The 19482-nt window shown below is 50.8% G+C and overlaps 1 protein-coding gene across 11 annotated transcripts in view; it reads left to right on the top strand.

The window, feature by feature from the left end:
• The window catches only part of SCARB1 (scavenger receptor class B member 1), a 78607-nt gene that overhangs the window by 17194 nt on the left and 41931 nt on the right, over positions 1-19482 (top strand). For 2 of the 11 annotated variants that reach the window (XM_029219241.1, XM_029219238.1), the window contains exon 1: positions 3962-4547. The exons of the other annotated variants lie outside the window; for them this stretch is intronic. The gene's annotated coding sequence lies outside the window, so the exon portion shown is untranslated. Of the gene's footprint in view, positions 1-3961; positions 4548-19482 lie in introns of those variants that run through there. 11 annotated transcript variants of the gene reach the window in all.

Raw genomic sequence — 19482 nt, 5'->3', positions numbered from 1 at the left:
AAAAGTCACCACTGCCTCTCCCCACAGTGGGTCTTGGCTCCAAAGGCAACTTGGGTTAATAGTTCCTTCCTGAAAAACATTGTTTGTGTCTACAGGGACCGGGGTATCCTCCTGTCCCAGGCCCACCCTTGAGGACCCTGCATGCCTTTTTCCACCTTGGGTTTGGCACTGAGGGGTGGATCTTGGAACTCATCCTCCTGTGGCCTGTGGGCCTGCCTCTCTGCCCTGCGGGTTTTGTACACAGAGCGCTGCAAAGGACGGGGCTGTTTCCCTGTTACTGCTGGAGCAGTGATGAAAGGCCTGCGCGGGAAGGAGTCCTTGTTCCTTGGCAAGGGAAGGTGCAGGTCGGGATCCATTCTAGAAAAAATCTTCCTGCTGGAGATGCCTGTGTGTCTTCTGGAGCTTTCTCAGGGAGCATATGTTTCCTGGGGCTGCCGTAACACGTCATCACAGACGGGTGGTTTAGAATAGAGATGTATTCTCTCCCGGTTCTGGAGGCCAGAAGTCTGAAATCGAGGTGTCGGCCGTGCTCCCACTGAAGGCTGTAGGGGAGGATCCTGCCTTGTCTCTTCTGCTCCCGGTGGCTCCAGGCATTCCTTGGCTTGTGGCCGCATCCCTCCAATTTCTGCCTCTGTGTATTCTCTTCTAAGGACACTCATCGTTGGATTTAGGGTCCACCCGCAAAATCCAGGATGATCTCACTTTGAGATCCTTAATTAAATCGGCAAAGACCCTTTTTCTAAATAAGGTCACATTCATAGGTTTTGGGGCAGAACTTAGTATGTGCCAGGCACCAAGCTGCATGTGGTACAGGTTCATTGTCTTCATAACCCCCTCCGAGGTGTGGTTGTGCTTAGTTTCTGGCTGCAGTCCTGGCGGCTCAGAGAGGTTGAGGCACCTGCCTGAGGTCACACAGCTGGTGGTAGAAGTGGAACCTGGAACCCTCACTTTTGTCCCAAGGTTACAGCCCAGCCTCTCCCAGACCCAGACCTGGCTGGAGAGGTGTTTTGTGTGGCCCACGCTGGTATTAAAAAAAAATTATATTGGTTGCCAGCATTTAAAGACAGGCAGATTTAGATCCAAATCTACATTTTGAGGCACTCCTGACAGTTTGGAAACTCTACATGGCAGCTGTTGGCCGGGGGCTGCCCCCGTTGGATGAGGTCTGTTCCTCGGCAGACCTCATTCTCACCAGGTTGATACTTCCCAGCTCCTTGGCCGTGGGCAAGTGACTTGGCCCCTCCAGACCTTGATTTCCTCATCTGTAAAATGGGGATAATCATAGCCCTGGCCTCATGGCTGTTGCTGCGAGGGACCAGTGGGTTGATAAACGGGAAGTGAGTGAGTGCTACTACATCAGGCTGGCCTTGTGGCTGTTAATTACCAGCCTTCTTTTGGAATAAATTCAGACTTAGTTCATGGAGGCCATCCAGGGTCCTGGGTGATGGACGAGTTCATCACAGAGGAAAACCGGGCAGTTGGGATCCCCTCGGGGTTCTAATGCAGCTTATGGCCTTAGGCTCACTGTACGCCTCCTGCCTTAGTTTCCTCGTCTCTAGCAGCACCTGTTCTTTCTACCTGCTCCAATGAGGGAATAATGAAAAGAATTTAAAAATATAATATTTTTTTTTTTTTTGCGGTATGCGGGCCCTTTCACTGTTGTGGCCTCTCCCGTTGCGGAGCACAGGCTCCGGACGCGCAGGCTCAGCGGCCATGGCTCACGGGCCCAGCCGCTCCGCGGCATGTGGGATCCTCCCGGACCGGGGCACGAACCCGCGTCCCCTGCATCGACAGGCGGACTCTCAACCACTGCGCCACGAGGGAAGCCCTAAAAATATAATTTTTGACTGTAATTATGAATATATGTGGCAGTATATATAGAGTTGAGGATTCAGAAAACTGGCTATGCTTGGGCAGTGACCTAATCTCCCTGAGTCTCAGTTTCCCCAACTGTAAGGTGGGATGATGTTAGCATCCAGGGCATGGAGCCATCGTGAGGACTCAGGGAGCAAAGTGCTTCAAGTGTTGCCTCCTCCTGGTGAGAGCAGTGGGGATGGTGGGGGTAGGGGTGGTGGGGCTGTGGTGATGAAGGGTGTGTCAGGCACCTGGAGCGTCATGGCCTGGGGGCTTGGGAACGGAGGTGGCTGTGGCCATAGACCTGGGTGGGAGCCTGTCCTTGGGGGGGCAGCTGGGCCCTCCCTGTCCTATCCTGCAGGAGAATGACGTCACCTCCGTGCTCCCTTGGGCTCCGGCAGCTTGTGTGTGGCCGCGGAGCCCAGATAAGTGGGGTACAGCTGTCAGCAGTCCTGGCCATCTGTGTCCTTGGCGGGGGAGGGAGAAAGGCCGGGGGCTGGGGCAGCGTCCAGCTGAGGTTTCAGAAGTCCTTCAACCCGGGGAGCAGGTGTGGGGAGGATGTTCTTTGACTCCTCTTTGTGGTTTGGGACGTAAGCAGCCTTCAGCGCGCGTGTTCTGAGCTCGTACTGTGTGCTGGGCATTGTACCAGGCATGGGAGCTGCAGTCCTGGACACCCCAGGCCGGGTCCTTCTCCTTTGGGTGGGTGGTCAGGAGGGCCTCCCTGAGGAGGGGCCGTTGGAGCTGCTGAGGAGTTGGGCGTAGGAACAGCACGCCAGGCACAGGGCACAGCAAGTGCAAAGGCCCGGAGGTGGGAAGTGGCTTGTCACATTGGAGTGAAAAGCAACCTATCACTCCAATGTGATTAGCAGGCCGTGGGCTTGGGGAGAAGTGGGTGGTGAGAGGGGAGAGGCGGGCCGGGGCCTTGTAGGACACGGGGAGGAGTTGAGATTTGGGTTTCAATTCCTTGAGATGCCAGTGGAGGATTCTGAGTGGGGGGCGGGGCATGATCTGATGCGTGTCTTACAGAGCCCTCTGGCTGCTGCGGGGCGGGGAGGCAGTGTTGGGGGGTTGAGAGGAGGCACGGGAAGATGGTGGGTGCCTCGGGACAAGGCAGAGGCAGTATAATTGGAAGGAGGGAACAGAGTCAAGTTTCCTCTTGTAGGGAGCGTGAACCAGGTATGCCGATGGATTAGACTCGGGATGGGAGGCGAGGAGAGAAATAAGTCTCTTGAACTTCTATCTGAGGGATTCAGTGGCTGGTGGAGCTGTTTTTTAAGATGGAAATATCCGGGAGGGCAGTCAAGAGCAGATGGAAAGTGTGGGCCGTAAATCTGGTCCTAAATTCTTGGTGGGACAACTCATTCACAACAGAAACCGACCCGATTAGAAAATGCGCCAAGGACTTCATAGAGATTTCTCCGAAGAAGATATGCAAGTGACCAACAGGCACACATGGAAGTGCCCCGCATCACTCATGATTAGCGGAGTGCAAATCCTAACCACAGTGAACCATCACCCCGTGCCCACCAGGCTGGCTGCTGTCAAAAAATGACAGCGATTAGTCAGGTTGTGGAGAAACCGGAACCCTTGTACAGTGTTGGAAGGAATGTAAATGGCACAGCTGCTGTGGGAAAGTCTGACAGTTGCTCAAAAAATTGAACCATAGAATGACCATCGGATGCAGCAGTGCTACTTCTGGGTACATATCCAAAAGAATTGAAAGCAGGGACTTGAAGAGATATTTGCACACTCATGTTCACAGCAGCACTCTTCACAATAGGCGAAAGGTGGAAACAACCCAAGTGACCATCACTAGATGGATGGATAAACAGGATATGGTCCATCCATACACTGGAGTGTGATTCAGCCTTAAAAGGGAAAGAAATTCTGACACAGGCTATAACGTGGATGAACTTTGAGGATATTATGCTAAGTGAAAAAAGCCAGACACAAAAAGACACATATTGTGTGATTCTGCTTATATGAAGTAGAATGTTGTGTGATTCAACTTATATGAAGTCCCTTTGCGGGGGGGCAAATTCATAGAGACAGAGAATAGAGGGTGGGTGCCAGGGGCTGGGGGAGGGGAGTTAGTGTTTAATGGGAATAGAACTTCAGTTGGGGAAGATGAAAATTTCTGGAGACCGATGGTGGGGATGATTGCACGACAGTGTGGATGTACTTAATGCCACTGAACTGTATGCTTAAAAGTGGTAAAGATGGTACATGTACTGTTATGTGTATTTGACCACAATTTTAAAAAGTGATGGGGGAAATTCCCTGGTGGTCCAGTGGTTAGGACTCCACACTTCCACTGCAGGGGGTGCGGGTTTGATTCCTGGTCGGGGAACTAAGATCCTGCGTGCCGTGCCGAGTGGCCCAGCTAAAAAAAAAAGAAAAAAAAAAAGTCATGATGGGGTTTAACCTGAGGGGAGATCAGTACCGGTCCTCCTCCCGCCCCTCCCCACCGCCCCGCCAATCGGGGCGTTAGGGATCGGGTTCAGGTTCGTAGGTGGTAGACCGGATTGCCCAGCCCCTGGCCAGGGTGATTACAGGACGCTGAGCCTCTTGCAAAAGATTGAGCTTTTGGAGGAGGCAGCCCCTGAGCCTGATTCCTCCGGGCTCAAACCACCGTTACGCCATCTTACGAGACCTTGGCAAGCTTCCGCACGCGTTCTGGAACCAGGGCCAAGGTGAGTGGCGGAAAGCTCATTTAGCAAGCGTCCTTGTGGCCCGTTTACACCCGGGTGCTTTCTTCAGATCAGTGCATGTCCTTGTCACTTGATTCTCGGTGCTGCCACCAAGGAGGAGAGGGAGGTACTCACGTCTCCATGTGGCCGGTCAGGGGACCAAGGGGCAGAGGACAGGGGTTGGCACACTCTCTGTAAAGAACAAATAGTAAATATTCTCAGCTTTACGGGCCAAACAGATTCTGCCTCAGCCTCTCACCTCCGCAGCCGTGGTGCAGAAGCTGCGTGGACCATATATCTGTGAGGGGGCTGGCTGAGTGCCACACAGCGTTATTTGTGGACACCAGCATGTGAATTTTATGTAACTTTCATGTGTCTTGAGTTAGTATTCTTCTTCTTTTTTTTTTTTTTTCCAAACATGTAAAAATGTAAAACCGTTGTTAGCTCCCGGGATGAACGGAAACCGGCCAGATGTGGCCCGCAGGCTGTAGTTTGCTGAGCCCTTTCTTGCGTGCAAACAGGCTGCTTTATTATTGGGGTGAAATTGTGGTGTTTGAAGGAAGGGCTGTCCTCTGCCTGAATTATGTGGAGAAAGTGGGGCAGAAGTCAGCCCTGGGGGAGACTGTGCTCGTCCTAAAGAGCACAGACAGGTAGACTGCCTGGAGTTCCCATCACGGTAGTGTAGTTGGTGGGTCCAGGTGAGACCCCGGCTTACAGGTGGAGGGTGAGATTGTGCTTGATTTTCCTGGGAGCCTGGGATCGGAACTGCGTGCGCCTTCCAGCAGCCATCTCCCTTCCCTGTGATCCTTATCTATCCACACCTGTGGTGAGCCTTTATGGAGACAGTAGAATGTTAGAGCTCAGGCTTTGGGGGCAGACTGGAGTTGAGGACCCTCTGTCACTACTGGGTTTGTGCCCTTGGGCAAGTAAGTAGTTTAATCTCTCTGTGCCTCAGTTTCCTCATCGACAAAACAAAACAAATAATCGTACCTACCTCACGGACTAATTGTCATATTTAGATGAAAGCAAGCATTGCATCGAATGAGATGTTTTGGGCTGCAAGCAACAGAAAAGCTGCTTCCAAGTGGCTGGTATAATACAGAGGTTTATTATTGTGCTTCATGAGAGACCGGAGGTGGTGGATGTCTCCAGATTTATTCAGCTGTTCAGTGATGTCAGGGGACTGGGTCAGTGTCTATGCAGCTCTCTCAGCCTTGCCCTCATAGCCTCATAATGGCTGCCACAGTGCCGGACATCACACTGTCACACACATCATTCAAAGCCAGAAGGAGGGATGGTGCCATGGGAGGGCTCTGTTCAGTTCTTCCTTTTATTGGAAGAGGATCTTTTTTTTCTCAGAAGCTGCCAGCAGACTTCCTTTTCCTTCTCATTTGTTAGACAGGCCCATGGGCCTGGTCTACTGTCTGGGCCCATTTTCTCTGAGATTTAGGGCTTTCTCCCCAATACTAGAAGCAAGTCAGGGTTCACTTAGTGGGAGGAGCGGATAAAGGTGGCCTTTGGGCCTGCCACATCGAATGCTCATTTAGCATATGGCCTGGCACCCAGTAAATGCTGGCACCGTTGTCAACGTTAGCCTAGTACATGTCGGGCAGGCAGAACTTTCACAACTGAACGTCCCCAAGTAATCAGCAGCGCACCCAGAATCCCCTTGCACTCCCCCCTGTTGCTACCCAGCCCCAAGGGTGACCGCTACCCTCACTTCTTCCAGCATAGCTTAGTTCTCCCTGGCTTTGTACTTTATCGAAATGGAATCACCCAGCAGGTACTGTTGTGGTCTGGCTTCTTTGCTCAACATTAGGCTTGTGAGATCCACCCACATTGCACATGGCTGTGCTTTCTCACTGCTGTGTGAATATATAGTGATGTCTGGTTAATATTTGGGCTGTTTCTGGTTTGAGGCTACCAGCAGTAAAGCTGCTGGGAACATTTGTGTACAAGTCTTTGTGTGGACATGTGTTTTCCTTTCTCTTAGGTGATACCCCGGAATGGAATTACTGGGATGTAGGGCATGGACTTTAGCTTTAGTAGCTAGTGCCCCAACAATATTCCAAAGTGGTTGACAGTCCTGCCAATGTTAAACGATGTTCTGGTGCTGGCCAGTGGTTGCCAATAAATACATTTGATGAGCTGAGCTCTTCCTATTGTGTGTCTGAGTCATTTGTGAGTAACCTGTCATTTTTCCAATCCCTGCTCAGCTCCTCTCCGATGAACTTTGCCCCCCATAGCACTGAGGACCAGCTTTGAGAATATTAGATGCTCAGGCAGGGTTGGAATGAATGAATGAATGAATGAGTACCATGTTCTCATGCTGTGTTACTGTAGGACAGGCATTGCAAACTCAGATACCCGTGAGGGCCATGCAGCAACTCCAGTGAGTGAAGCCACCTGGTGTGAGGTGATAGGAAGCAGTGAGGCCTGTGGTAACCTGGAGAGCAGATCCCACACCAGGAGCAGCTGCTACTCAGCTCAGCAGGCTGGGCCATGTGGGGAGGCCCAGGCCCAGTGCTGGCACATCTCCTGGTTTTTCAGAAGAAGCCGGAAATCCAGAATTTATCTGCCATTTTTATTTTTATTTTTAAAATTATTTATTTATTTATTTTTGGCTGTGTTTGGTCTTCGCTGTTGCGCGCGGGCTTTCTCTAGTTGCGGGGACTACTCTTCGTTGCGGTGCGCGGGCTTCTCAATGCAGTGGCTTCTCCTGTTGTGGAGCACGGGCTCTAGGCGCGCGGGCTTCAGTAGTTGTGGCACGTGGGCTCAGTAGTTGTGGCTCGCAGGCTCTAGAGCGCAGGCTCAGTTGTTGTGGCGCACGGGCTTAGTTGCTCCGCGGCATGTGGGATCTTCCCGGACCGGAGCTCGAACCCGTGTCCCCTGCATTGGCAGGCGGATTCTTAACCACTGCGCCACCAGGGAAGCCCTATCTTCCGTTTTTAAGATGTTGTCAGCAAATTCAAATATTTAGAAATACTATGTGATCCAAAACTCATCCACTGGCCAAATCGGACAGTTTGTGGAGCTGGCTTCAGGAAGACAGAAGACCTGTCTTTTTCTTTGGGGGTGGGGGAGGGGTTCGAATCTTTAAGTGGTTTAAAAGAAACTTGTTATGAAAATTTCAAATGTCCCTGAAAAAAAAAGAGAGAACACGGGACTTCCCTGGCGGTCCAGTGGTTAAGATTCCGCGCTTCCACTGCAGGGGGCGCGGGTTTGATCCCTGGTCCACATGCCGCGGGGTGTGGTCAAAAAAAAAAAAAAAAAAAAAAAAAAAAAAAAAAGAGGGCTTCCCTGGTGGCGCAGTGGTTGAGAGTCCGCCTGCCGATGCAGGGCACACGGGTTCGTGTCCCGGTCCGGGAAGATCCCACATGCCGCGGAGCAGCTGGGCCCGTGAGCCATGGCTTCTGAGCCTGCGCGTCCGGAGCCTGTGCTCCGCAACGGGAGAGGCCACAATAGTGAGAGGCCCGCGTACCTCAAAAAAAAAAAAAAAAAGAGAGAGAGAGAGAACAGTATGACTGCCCTGTGCCACTCCTCTGCGTTAATGGACATTGAGTCCCGCGCCCTCCGGTTTCATGTGTACCACCACCTGCATCCATTTCTCCTTCCCCGAGTTATTGTGAAGCACGTATAGAGGTTCGTCTGAGTCTCTAACACGGTGGCTCGCTAGCTGTCTCCTGCAGCAGAAGCCCTGGAGGGCTTGTTAAAACACAGATGTCTGGGCACCCCCCCAGCGTTGCTGAGTCGGCAGGTCTGAGATGGGGCCTGAGAGCCAGCTTTTCTATCAAGTTCCCAGGTGATGCTGGTGTTGCTGGTTCAGGGACCGTGCTTGGAGAACCACTGCTTGAACAGGTCCATGGTAAACAAGGACATGAAGCAGAAGACCCGCTGCCCCTGACGTTGCCCCCATGCTGTTATCACGTGAAAACGAATTCCAAGGAGGAGCGATGAGTTTTTGAAATGAGGAACCTGATCAGCTATTCAGAAATGCCCTGCGTCCCCCCCCTGCAGTTGGGTCCCTTTTGGGGGGCTGAGGAAGTGCGGCTCAGTGGTCGACCGGTCTCTGCCCAGCCAGGAAGCTTCCCGAGGCCCCCTAGAATCCCGAATCGCTCTGTCCTCTGACCTTTGCTTCCCCCAATCTGTCCTGTGGGAACCTGTTGGCTTTTGGAGGCCTGCTTTGGGGAGACGCCCCCCTGGTTCTGATGTTGCCCCAGGAGAGGGGAGGCTGGCCTTCTAGGGCCCCTCAGTCCCTCCTGCGCCATGTTCCCAGCCGACACTGCAGCTGGCTGAGCTCTTTGGGGGGTGTCTCAGTTCCTGTTCTGAGGGACACCCTTGTGTCACTGTGAAGCCAGACTGTCCTTTGGTCTTAGAATTCGGGAGGAGGCAGGGGCCCGTCTGAAGCCCAAAAAGGGCTTCTCTGCAGATCCAAGCTTTGAGAACAAAGTCCCTCCCACCCCGCACTGCAGCACTTGCACGAAGTCCCACCCAGACTGTGTTCAGCCCTGTGTTTCTTTTAAGGAGGGTTGGACCGAGCATCCTGGACTGGGCGTGGGGCTGCACTTCAGGGCAGTGGGCTTCCCACGGTGGGACCTGGTCCACCGTGTCCCCGACGGGGGCCCCGCCCGTTGGCTGCAGACAGGGATGCTCTGGAAAGGAAGCGGTACATGAGGAACAAATGTCCCTCTGCCGCGGCGTTTGGGTGCTCCTGGGTGTGGAAGGGGCTGTATGGGAGGAAGCCCCGCATCTCTGAGTGGGTGTGGCAGGTGGGACGATGGCCCCCCCAAAGATATCCTGATCCTGGGACCTGTGAATGTGTTGCCCCACGTGACAAAAGGGACTTTGCAGCTGTGATTAAATTAAGGATTTGGGGGATGGGGAGATTGTCCGGGATTATCTGGGTGGGACCAGCGTCATCCTAAGGGTAAGAGGGAGGCAGGGGGGTAAGAAAGAGTGTGATGATGAAAGCAGAGGTTGAAGGAATGTGGGAGGATTCTAGAAGCTGGAAAATGCAGGGACTTGGATTCTCCCCGAGAGCCTCCAGAGGGAGCGGGCCCTGCCGACACCTTGATTTTAGCCCTATTTCGGGGTGAGACCTATTTTGGACTTCTGACCTCCAAAACTGTAAGGTACTAAATTTGTGATGTTTTAAGCTGGTACGTTTTCGATAATTTGTTACAGCGGCAATAGGAAACGAATGCAATGAATTTGCTTCCATTAAAGCCAGGGAAGTAAAATTATAACAAATTCTGGTTCCCGTTTAAGTAAAATATTTAAACGTAAATCATATTCTTTTAATATATCTACTTTTAAACATTTCAGTATTTTTTTCAACGACTTTAATGTTCTGGGAAAAAAATGTATCTAGGGGCTCACATTCTTCCTTTGCTTCAAGCTCTGATGTGACTTGGCCAGGCACTGATTTGAACCTCACGGTAGCCCTGTGAGATAGGTCCTGCTTTGTGTTTCAATAGCTTCCTATTTTAGAACAGTTTCAGACTTACAGAAAAATGGAGGAGATAGTACAGAGTGTACCTCACACCTGGTCTTCCTGTTGTTAGCATCTTTAGTTAGTGTGGTCCATTTATTACAGCGAATGAACCAGTGGTGATACATTAGTATTAACTAAAGTTGCCACTTCGTTGAGATTTCCTTAATTTCTATTTCACCTCCCTTTTCTGTCGCAGGATCCCGTCTGGGACACCATGTCACACTTAGTCACTGTGTCCCCTCAGGCTCCTCTCGGCAGTGCCCGTTTCTTAGACCATCCTTGGTTTTGGTGACGTGGACGATTTTGAAGAGCACCGGTCAGCGGTTTTGTCAGATGCCCTTCTATTGGGATTTGTCAGATGCTTCTCTCATGATTCGACTGTGGTTTCTGGGTCTGGGGAGGAAGTGCACAGAGGGCAAGTGCCGTGCTCATCCCGTTATGTCAACATGACGGCCCTGTTGAGGTTGGTCCTGTTTCCAATCCCTTTTTACAGATGAGGAAACCGAGGCACAGGAAGCTGTGTCGGGCCCCTGCTGGCGGGAGGAGAAGGGCAGGAAGTTAGGAAGTAGGGAGCAGCTCGCTGCAGACGTAGGGCTGGGTCTCCTTGCTTGTAGGGGGTCGCTCTCGGCTCCCCCGCCCCCCACCCCCCACCCCCCATGCCCCCATTGGTCTCCTCGCTGTTCTCCAGGGGGCAGGCGGAGAGCTTCAGAGGTCAGATTTTTTTTTTTTTTTTTTTTTCTGCGGTACGCAGTCCTCTCACTGTTGTGGCCTCTCCCGTTGCGGAGCACAGGCTCCGGACGCACAGGCTCAGCGGCCATGGTTCACGGGCCCAGCCACTCCGCAGCAATGTGGGATCTTCGCGGACCGGGGCACAAACCCACGTCCCCTGCATCGGCAGGCGGACTCTCAACCACTGCGCCACCAGGGAAGCCCAGAGGTCAGATTTGATGGAACGCAGCCCCCTTGTTGAGCCTTTGTGGGCTGAGGCTCGCCTTGAGGGAGTGATAAATGGCTTAAAAGCACTCACCTCCATATTAAAATTTTTTGCTTTAATTTTCTTTTTCATTAAAAAAAGTCTAATTTTAGGGAATTCCCTGGCAGTCCAGTGGTTAGGGCTCTGTGCTTCCACTGCAGGGGGCACGGGTATGATCCCTAGTTGGGGTACTAAGATCCCACAAGCTGCGCGGCTCAGCCACAAAAAATAAATAAATAAAAAAATATCTAAATTTAGCATCCATACAGGAAAGTGCACAACCTTAGGTGTGGAGGTTGATGAAGTTTTACGTGGGCGGGCACACTTGCCACGCTCACCTGTAGAGGCTCTCCTGCACCCCTTTCTGTCAACGCCCACCCCTATCACCAGAGATTAGCTTTGCCCGTTCCCTGGAACAGCACATAAACGGACTCATACAGCGAGTTCTCCTGGGTGTCGAGCATCTCTTCGTCACGTTGTGCTCGTACGGTTCATTTGTGTCCACTCCCTTTCTTTGCTGGGTGACGTCCCATTGTACGAAGGTGCCCCCATTTGTCATCCATCCACTTGTTTGTGGACATTTGCGTTATTTAGCTTTAGGAGATAACGCCACAGTGCTTTCTATGGCAATCGTACCAAATTACACTTCCACCAGCGGTGTGTGAGCATTCATGGTTGCTGCACATCCTTGCTGACATTTGTTATTGTCAGTCTTTTTCTTATCCTTTTTTTTTCTGTTATATATATGTATTTAAGTATTATTATATGTATATTTTTCAGATTATTTTCCATTATAGTTTATTATAAGATATTGCATGTTGTTTCCTGTGTTATACAGTAATCCTTGTAGCTTATTTATTTTATATATAGTAGTGTGTAACTGTTAATCGCATACTCCCTATTTATCCCAGTCTTTTTCGTGTTAGCCTTTTTGGCGTATGGTGTAGGATCTCCTTGTGAGTCTAATGGACCTTTCTCTGATGACTACACTGCCCAGGGCAGGTGGGGTGGCTCTGTGAAGCCACGGGGATTGAGCTTCCTATCTTTCTACTCTACCATCCTTTGTGCGCGGCTTCCATTCTCAAGACTGCCTCATGATCCAAGGTGGCTGCTGTAGCTTAGTCCATCATGTCCGCAGTCCAGGCAGCAGGAAGGGGGACTTGTCAACAAATACGTAGGAATTGCCGGTGTTGATAATGCTGGGAAGACAAAACAGGTGATGGATAGAATGTGATGGGGGAAGGGCTACTTTAGAAAGGGTGGTTTCTTTGTCCATTTCATTCACTGCTAGAGTCCCCAGACCTAGAACAGAGCCTGACATGCAGTGAGAAACCAGTAAATATTGTTGAGGGAAGGTCTCGTTGAAAAAGTGACTTCAGACTTGAGAAATGAGGGGGTCACCTATGTGGGCATCGGGGGGAAGATTGCCCTTGGAGGAGCAAACAGTCAGTGCAAAGGCCCTGTGGCAGAATCTTGCCCAATGGGCTCAGGAACAATGAGGCCAGTGTGGCTGGATCAGAGTGAGCGAGGTGGACGGCAAAGGGAGCTACGATTGGTATAGCTGCAGGGAGCCAGATGGTGCAAGACCTCGTAGGTCACTGTCAAGAGATTTGGATTTATTTCCAAGATAAGTAGGGAGCCGTGGGAGGTGTTTGAGTGGGGGGAATACCATGATCAGATGTACCTTTTAAAAGGGTAACTCTGATCTATGCAGGAAATAGACTAGGGACAAAAGCAAAAGTGAGGAAACCGGTGAAGAGGTGACTGCGCCTGTCAGGGCAAATGACGATAGGAGCTGGGGTGGTTGGATGGACTTTTTGTGCATCTTAGAGCAAGGCTTCCTGATGGATGGTTTTTGGGTGGGAGAGAAATGGAGGAATCAAGCATGACTCAACTTCTTAGCTTAAGCAACTCACCCTGCTGTTTCAGCAACGTGCTTGGGTTTTCTATAAAAAAACCTTTTCTTTCATTCTTCTTACCTTTAAAATCAAAAGAAGTTGGAACATTAGCCAAGGGTGTGACGTTCCCAAGGGTGTGACGTTCCAGACTGAGTCAGCCCATGCTGCAGTCTTCCCTGCGTTCATGGGCCCCACGGGGCTGGGGACATCTCTGGAGCCCTCGGATGCAGGGGGTAGGAAGTGACTGGAGTGGGAAGGGTCTGGTCCTGTCCTAGAACCTGGCCTCAGACAGGTGAATCAGCCTCCTGGCTCATCTGGTCAGAGGTGTGTTGCCTGTTATCACTGGGGGAGGGATTGGGTTTTGCAATTCAATGGCCAGGTCAAAATTAATGATTAATTTGCGAAACTCCTGTCCCGTGTGCTCTGAGCCCAGTGGGAGAGAAATGTGAGGGCACTGGCCTGCATGTTGGTGCAGGACCTGTGGCTTGGTCTCTTCCTGCACCTGTGACATCGGGGTGATAATTGGTCCTCGAGCTTCAGTGTCTGTGTCTGTTCCATGGGCCTTTGAGAATGTAATGAGGTGAGGTAGGTGGAAGTGTTTTGCTACCTGAGTAGTGCTTTACAGATGGTGGATAGGATACTCCAGCTCCCCGACCCTCCCCCAGCTTCTCAGGGGCCCCGTCTTGTTCATCTTTAAATTCAGAACATGTCATCTAGCACGGAGTGGGTGACTGTCCACACAATGACCTGGGTCCTAATTAGGTCAGAGCAGGCTCATCGTAGGTAGTTCCCCAAAGGCTTCGTGGAGGAGGTGGCACCTGGAGAGTGGGGTTTTGGATTTGGCAGTCAGGGCCATCCTGGGAGCAGGGAGAGTGCCGTGGGAGGGCAGTGGCCACTTGTGGGTTCAAGCGACACCCTGATCACTTCGCTTTGCCCTGGCTTTTTGCCCCTGGGTTGGGCTGAATAGGGTCCCCCCAAAAAAATGGTACTTCCAAGTCCTGTCCTAACCCCCGTTACCTGCGAATGTGACCTTATTTGGAAATAGGGTCTTTGCAGATGTGATTAAGATAAGGGTCAGGTGGGCCCTAAGTCCAACAAGAACGTCCTTATAAGAAGAGGACACATAGAGAGGGGGGATGTGATGACAGAGGAAGAGGTTGGAGGGATGCGCCTAGGAAAGCCTGAGACCACCGAGAGCTAGAGGAGCAAGTTAGGAGCCTGCCCTGGAGCCTTCTGGAGGAGCGCGGCCCTGCCCACGCCTTGATTTCGGACTTCTGGCCTCCAGAACTGGGAGAGGTTACATGTTTTAAGTCGCCCAGTGTGTGACTTTGTTCCAGCGGCCCAAGGGGCCTAACACAGATGCTTTACTGCTCGGGAGATGGGCGAGAGGAGATTTCCTGGTAGGTGGTTTCACTGGGGGTCGCGGACTTCCTGGCCCTCGAGACCCGGCAAGAGATGCTTTTTCTGGCCTCTGTGAGCTGAGGTCCCGTGCTCTGGCTGCTGGCTCCTGAGGGTGAAGGTAGAGGTCCCTGGAGTCATGGGGCCCCTCTCAGCCTCTGCCTGCTTCTCTACTCCAAGCTCATCCCATGCGTGTGCAGGAGGCCTGCCTGGCTGGCCTGAGGCCCCTGGAGGGACAGCCGTGTGAGGCCTGGGCCTCTCCCCTGCCTTCCGCTGGCCTCTCTGTGAAACAGAAGGCTGGTCTGCTGTCCCTCACCCTGCATCCTCCGGGCCTCAGGACATCTGCTCTGCCCCTTCCCTAGGCAGGGTCCTCGCTGCCTGGCCGGGAGAGGAGACGGGGTCTGTTGGAGGTGGGACCACCCTTGGATGGGGTAGTGGTCTGAGTCTCAACATCTGTTTACCCCAGTCCTGAGGCTGTGGCCCCTCCCGTTGTGGAGCACAGGTTCCGGACACGCAGGCTCAGCGGCCATGGCTCACGGGCCCAGCCGCTCCGCGGCATGTGGGATCTTCCCGGACCGGGGCACGAACCCGTTTTCCCTGCATCGGCAGGCAGACTCCCAACCACTGTGCCACCAGGGAAGCCCGCAGCTCACATTTTTATTAAAATGGTAATTTTTAAGATGTATTTAATTGAAACATGAAATTTTCATTTGTTCCATCACACGTCCACTGAGCTGCTTGGGCCCCAAATAGGCCATGCTCTCTGTGTATTTAAAAAAAAAAATTATCTCGGGAATTCCCTGGAGGTCCAGTGGTTAGGACTCTGCGCTTTCACTGCTGTGGGCCTGGGTTCAATCCCTGGTCAGGGACCTAAGATCCTGCAAGCCGCGCAGCACGCCCGCCTCCCCACATTCCCTCAATTACGAGCTTTTAAAAACATACACAAAGGAGAAAGCCGATCGCCGCTCCCTAGACGTTTCTACTTTGATTCTATTTGTTCCCGAGCTCACATTGCTGAGCACCTGCTGAGTGCCAGGCACTGTTCCAGGCCCTGGAGATACATCAGTGAGCAGCTGAGGATCCAGTCCTGGTGGTTTTATGATCTAGCGGGGCAGACAGATGAAGAGCAATAGACACAATTAATTATAATTATGCCGGAAGGTGACAAGGACTATGGAAAACCCAGAGCAGGCTGGGGGGTGTTCAGGAATTTGAAGGTGGATGGGGTGGGTCTTCCTGAGAAGGGGGCATGTGAGGAAAGATTAGGAGGGGCGAGAGATTTGGCCATGCTGCTACCTCGGGAAAAACATTGAGGGCAGAGGGAACAGCCCATGCAAAGGCCCTGGGGCAGCGGTGTGCCTGCATATACAGGGGACAGCAAGGAGGCCAGCATGGACAGACTGAGTGAGTGACAGGGACATGGTAGGATGTGGGGCCTGGAGAGGCCACAGGGGCCAGACCAGATGGAGGGACTTACAGACCAATGCTGAGCTGGCAGCTTTTAGGTTAATAGCATTTTCAAGAAATAAAATGTTCCACATTATTTTGTGTGTTTGAAAAATTCATGTGAAGAGCCAATAGTGACTGTTACCTTTCTGCAGCTTGCCTTTTTTTTCACTCAAGATTCTTTCTCTGAGCCTTATCCAGGTAGACCCGGTCCTTTCATTCATTTTGCCTGATATAGTTGTGTGCAGAAGCCCGATTTATCTCTGGCTGAGAATCTGCTGAACCGTCTGTTCCTTTTCGAGATTCGACGATTCTGAGGCATGCAGGATCCTAGTTCCCCAACCAGGGATTGAACCTGTGCCCCCTGTAGTAGAAGCACGGAGTCTTAACCTCTGGACTGCCAGGGAAGTCCCTCGACGATTCTTCTGCAGCCCTCTCGCACACACGTGGGACTGTCTCTAGGGCAGAGTTGTCCAGCTGTGGGCTGTGATCCGATAGAGGGATGTGAGACGATTAGGGTCAGTGGGGGCCAACACTGTAAAAACAGAATGGACTGGGAGAGAATATCTGAGGAGCAAATAATCCGTTGGGAGTGTAAGTGGCATCATATTGGAAAGGCGGGTGTTCTTTCCTGAAGCTTGTTTCAGTCACCCCAGGTGTGTAGGTCGTGGTCCTGGGCGGGGCCAGCAGTGTCTGAGAGCCAGTGTGCAGAGCAGGGGACCGCAGGGTCATGGGGGCGTGCCGTGCTCACGTTCTGGGGCACCTCCGTTTCTCCACACTTTTACCTGCACTTGGTTTTCTCAGGTGACTTAATTTGTGTCCATCTTTTGGGAAATATCTCGTTTTAATTTGCAGCTAATCTTTTTTCTTTTTGAAATTGTGGTAAGATTCACTTAGCATAAAGCTCACCATTTAAACCGTTAAAAAGCGTACAGTTGAGTGGTATTTAGTACATTTACGATGTTGTGCGGCCATCACCACCGTCCGGTTCCAGAACGTCTTCATCACCCCAAAAAGAAACCCTATACGCATTAAGGAGTCCCTCCGCAATGCTCCCCTGGCAACCACCAGGCTGCTTTCTGTCCCTATGGATTTGCCTATTCTTTTCTTTTTTGGCTGCGCCGCGCAGCTTGCAGGATTTCAGTTCCCTGACCAGCAATTGAACCTGGGCCACAGCAGTGAAAACCCGGAATCCTAACCACTAGGCCACCAGGGAACTCCCTTGCTTATTCTAGACACTTCACGTAAACGGAATCACACAGTGTGTGTCCTTTTGCGACTGGCTTATTTCACTTAGTAATGTTTTCAAAGTTCATCCATGGTGTATAGCCTGGGTCAGAATTTCCTGCTTTTTTTAAGGCTGAATAACACTGGGTACACCACACTGCATTTATCCACTCATCCATCGATGGACACTTGGGTTGCTTCCACCTATTGGCTATTGTGGATAATGCTGCTGTGAACATAGATGTGCTCATATACACCCTTTTAAAAAAGGCTTGATGAAAATGTCCCATCTCTTGATTTTAGTTGCCACACCGGTGAGGTATATACATTGGATAAAGTTCAACAAACTACACATAAAAAGGATGGATGATCAGGACCTCGATAACATTTTGCTAAGTGAAAGAAGACATATGTGGCCTTTTGTGTCTCTGCTTGTTTTTAAGAAATAGAGAATTAGGGACACATTTGAAGACTTGTATGATTCTCTTTATCTGAGAAAAGGCAAATCCATAGAGACAGAAAGTAGATTGGTGGTTGCCAGGGGCTGGGGGGAGAGAATTGAGTGCTAATGCGGTTTTGTTTTGGGTGATGAAAATGTTCTGAAATTAGATGGTGGTGATGGCTGCGCAACTCTGAGAATAGACTAAAAACCATTGAGTCGTACACTTTGAATGGATAAATTGTGTGGTATCTGAATCAGATCTCAGTAAAACTGTCAGAAAATCTTAGTGTCGTGTTTTCAAGGTTCATCCATAACATGCATCCTTTTTAAGTGTAGTTCGATGAGCTTTATCAAATGTATACATCTCACCTGTTTGGCAGCCAAAATCAAGGGATGGGACATTTTCATTACCCCAAGTAGCTTCCTGATGCCCTTTTGCAGTCAGCTTCCTCCCTCCCCCGAGCCCCTGGCAACCACCGATCTGGTTTCTGTCCCTAGAGTTTTCCCTTTTCCACAATGTCATATAAGTGAAATCATATAGTATGTAGCTTTTTGTATCTGGCTCTTTCAATTTAACATAGGCTTTTTTATCTAATTTTTTTTTTTTTTTTTGGCCTCGCCATGTGGCATGCGGGATCTTAGTTCCCCGACCAGGGATGGAACCTGTGCCCTCTGCCTTGGCAGCTCAGAGTCTTAACCACTGGACTGCCAGGGAAGTCCCTAACATAGGCTTTTGAGGTTCATCCATGTGGCATTTATCAGCAGTTGGTTCCTTTTTATTACCGAGCATTTATTCTATTGTATGGATGCACAGCAGTTGGTTTATCCATTGTGGATGTTTGAGTTGTTTTAAAAACATATTTGTGATTGATGGACATTTAGGTAAGTCATGCTCTTAAAGGCTTCCTAGCCTTTGTAGAGGCGGGGCCCCTGCCAGGACCGCCCTCCCCATCTTCTTTCCCTGGCAAAGCCCAACTCGTTTGTTCAATCCCCAGCTCACATGCCCTCTCTTCCAGGCAGCCCTCCTGACTGTCCAGAATGAGCCTGGAGAATCTGGTTGGATAAAAGGGAGTGGCGTCCAACGAGGGATCACCTTGGCCTTCTCTCTCAGTCTTTGTTTTCGGGCTGTGATCTTTGACCTTAGGGGAGGGGGCAGGGATAGAATCAGATGTTAGTCAAAAGGCCCTGAGCTTGGCCTGTGCACTGTTATCTAATCAGCTTCCTGGTCCTGATGCCTGTGGTCCGGTGTGACCGAAACAAAGTTATCCTGTGGATCGCAAGCGGTGCAAAGTCCAACCCCCACTGGAGGTGGGGCAGTGACAGGGGGAGGAGGAAGGGCTGGTCACTTCGTGCCAGGTAACTGCATGGCTGATCTTCTGGGTCCCCAGGCTCTACTGGACCCTGTTCTAAGCTTGTAGTTTACCTCTACATACCCACTTATTTTGGACGCTATCATTACACCCATTTTATGGATGAGGAAACTGAGGTGCAGAGAGGATCAGTGACTTATCCCAGAAAGCAGAGCTGGGTCACAGAAGATTGCCCGATGAACAGGGGTGGGACCTCAGGGCCCCAAAACCCCTTCTGTTGGAGGGAGAGACACATGGCTTCATCTGGTGACTCATCGATTTGGCACTGATTTATCCCTGAACTGGGTGGGCAGGCCAGGAGATTAGGAAAGCACAGAGGGATTCCGAAATTCCAAAAAAGCCTTGTCCGTGTCCAGGTACCTTTGCCAAGAAACAGGGCTGGGGGAGGGAGGCAGGAACTGGAAACTTTTAAAAATTTTAAACCACTTTATTGAGGTATGATTGACATTTTAAAAAGCTATATGTATATAATTATGCAACTCGATGAGTTTGGAGAGAAGTATACACCTGTGACACCATCAGCACGATCAAGATGTCCATCACCTCCGAAAGTTTCCTCCCAACCTCTTTATTTATGTTTGTTATTATTGGTAGTAGTAGTAGTAGTAACAGTAGTTATGCATGATGAATAAGAGTTAGCAATACTGCATTGTATATTTAAATATTTGCTAAGAGGGTAGATCTCATGTT

This window comes from Monodon monoceros, unplaced genomic scaffold (assembly GCF_005190385.1).
Source record: "Monodon monoceros isolate NGI ecotype Baffin Bay Population unplaced genomic scaffold, NGI_Narwhal_1 Super_Scaffold_1, whole genome shotgun sequence".
Classification (NCBI taxonomy): Eukaryota; Metazoa; Chordata; class Mammalia; order Artiodactyla; family Monodontidae; genus Monodon; species Monodon monoceros.
Note: the sequence above shows the minus strand (reverse complement) of the source record. Positions and strands in the feature narration are given on the sequence as shown.